At 44.2% G+C, this 2,660-nt stretch overlaps 1 pseudogene; it reads right to left on the bottom strand.

Moving 5' to 3' along the window:
• Positions 1-1,183: 1,183 nt before the first annotated feature.
• LOC148049346 (uncharacterized) lies at positions 1,184-1,957 on the bottom strand (annotated as a pseudogene).
• Between the last annotated feature and the right edge of the window lie 703 nt (positions 1,958-2,660).

The raw sequence follows: 2,660 nt of genomic DNA, 5'->3' as shown, positions 1-2,660 counted from the left end.
AGTTTTAAGTTTCCAGAGTTTAAATGGATTCTTGCTTTTCCAGTCATTTGAAGTTGAAGATTTTCATCCTCAGGTCCCAAATAATGCAGCCCAAACAAAAACAATGGGTATTTGCCTATGTGTTCACATCACATGAAATAATTGTTTAATCCATAAGACTCTTTTAGCAATGATGGTTTAATTTGCATATTTCCTCATATACTAACTTGTGTTATTTCATCTCTAAAGAAGAACAGTGACAATATTTATTCCCAGCTGTTTACTTAATTGATATTGCTTTTGTCAGAAGGATCAAATTCCTTTATTTTTCCCTGGTTCATTTCCAAGCTGGAAATATCAATGAAATGCACCAGTTGATTAGTTGTCAAATAGCTTTGGAGGGGCAGATGCAAAATATTGCTCTGTCTTTTTAATAGGGTTTTGTAGTTTAGATATTTAGCCAATAATTATCAATGCACTGGAATGTGTTAGCTTATTACAAACAAACATTCCCTTACCTTAGAGTGAAAGCAGATGCCTCCTTATTTATAGTTAAACAGATGCCTCATTATCTAGAGGTAAAACTTAGGGTTTTTCTGTGCCCAAGGTATACAGCATATAGATATATGTCTTCTTTTAAATATGTATGCATTGGCATATCTTATTTTACAAGGCTTTTTGCTACATGGTGTGTTTTGCATTGCTAATGGAAAAGCCGGCTTTTATAAAAGGACATCCCTTTTTTTAATACCAATTCTATGGGTGCGGCTTGGTAGGCACGGCATGATTTGGTGGATGTGGAAATAGAAAGATAGATAGATAGATAGATAGATAGATAGATAGATAGATGGATGGATGGATGGATGGATGGATGGATGGATGGATGGATGGATGGTTGGATGGATGGATGATAGATAGATAGATAGATAGATAGATAGATAGATAGATAGATAGATAGATAGAAAGAGACAGAGACAGAGACAGAGACAGAGACAGAGACAGAGACAGAGACAGAGACAGAGGTTTATTGGACTTATATGCCACCCTTTTTCCAAAGGACTCAGGGCGGCGTACAACATAAAAACACATATTACAAAAGTTAAAAGAAAGATTAAATAGAACATCCAAAAAACACAATAGACATTTACATTGAGATTTAGAAATTAAATTAAAATTAACAATTAAAATTAATAATTCATTTTATTCAGGCCAGGCCAACTTGCTGGAAAAGCCAACTTTTTAGGGCACGCCAGAAGGACCGGAGGTCAGAAATTATGCAAAGTTCCGGGGGCAACTCATTCCAAAGGGAAGACACTCCCACATAGAAGGCTCTCCCCCTGGGAGTCGCTAGCTAACACTGCCTGGCCAATGGCACCCTGAGGAGGCCAACTTTGTGGGAGGATACTGGTGGCAGTAGTTGGTCTCGCAAGTGCTCTGGGCCTAAGCCATGGAGTGCTTTAAAGATCATAATTAACACCTTGACTCACACCCGGAAAACAACCGGCAACCAGTGCAGGCTGCCTAAAAGGAGTGTAACATGGGAGCACCTAGGTATCCTCATGACAACCCACGTGGCCGCATTCAGGACCAGCTGAAGCCTCCAGGTACTCTTCAAGGGCAGCCTCATATATAAAGCATTACAGTAGTCCAGGCGAGAAAGGACCAGGGTGTGAGTGACTGTACACAGGGCATCCTGATCCAGGAAGGGGTGCAACTGGCATACCAGGCGAACCTGGTAAAAGGCCCCCCTGATCACAGCCATCAGGTGTTCTTCTAAACTAAGCCGTGTATACAGGAGGACTCCCAGATTGAGGGCCCTCTCTGATGGGGCTAGAATTTCTCCCCCTATCATCAAAGTTGATACAAGATGCACAAATCGGAATGACAGGAACCACAGCCACTCAGTCTTGGAGGGATTGAGCTTGAGCTTGTGTGTCCCCATCCAGATCCGTATAGCCTCCAGGCATTGGAACATCATGTCGAGGGCATCATTTGGGTGGTTTGGGGTAGAGATGAAAAGTTGGGTATCATCAGTGTATTGATGATACCGTATCCCAAAACCATGGATGATCTCACCCAGCGGTTTCATGTATATGTTGAACAGGAGAGGAGAGAGAACCGACCCCTGGGGCACCCCACAAGTGAGGCGCCTCAGGGTCAATCTCTGCCCTCCAGTCAACACGAACTATGATCGATCCGACAGGTAGGAGGAGAACCACTGCAAAACGGTGCCCCCCACTCCCAACCCCCCAAGTCATTGTAGTAGGATACCATGGTCGATGGTATCAAAAGCTGCCGAGAGGTCTAATAGGACCAGGACAGAGGAACAACCCCTGTCCCGGGCCCACCAGAGATCATCAACCAATGCGACCAATGCAGTTTCTGTGCTGTACCTAGGCCTGAAACCCGACTGAAATGGATCCAGATAGGCAGCTACATCCAGGTACTGAGGAAGCTGACGTGCTACCATGCCCTCAACAACCTTCACTACAAAGCAAAAGTTGGAGACCGGACAGTTGGCCAAAGAGGTTGGGTTCTGGGAAGGCTTCTTAAGGAGGGGCCTCACCACTGCCTCCTTCAAGGCGGTGGGAAAGAACCCCTCTCTCAACAAAGCATTGGTACTCGCCTGGAGCCAGCTTTGTGTCACCTGCTGGGAAGCCGAAACTAACCAATAAGGACAC

The sequence above is a fragment of the Thamnophis sirtalis genome, unplaced genomic scaffold, assembly GCF_051295495.1.
Source record: "Thamnophis sirtalis isolate CommonGarterSnake01/CBP01778 unplaced genomic scaffold, rThaSir2_p1.2 scaffold_1, whole genome shotgun sequence".
Taxonomy (NCBI): domain Eukaryota; kingdom Metazoa; phylum Chordata; class Lepidosauria; order Squamata; family Natricidae; genus Thamnophis; species Thamnophis sirtalis.
The sequence above is the reverse complement of the archived record's forward strand: the minus strand, read 5'-3'. Positions and strand labels throughout refer to the sequence as shown.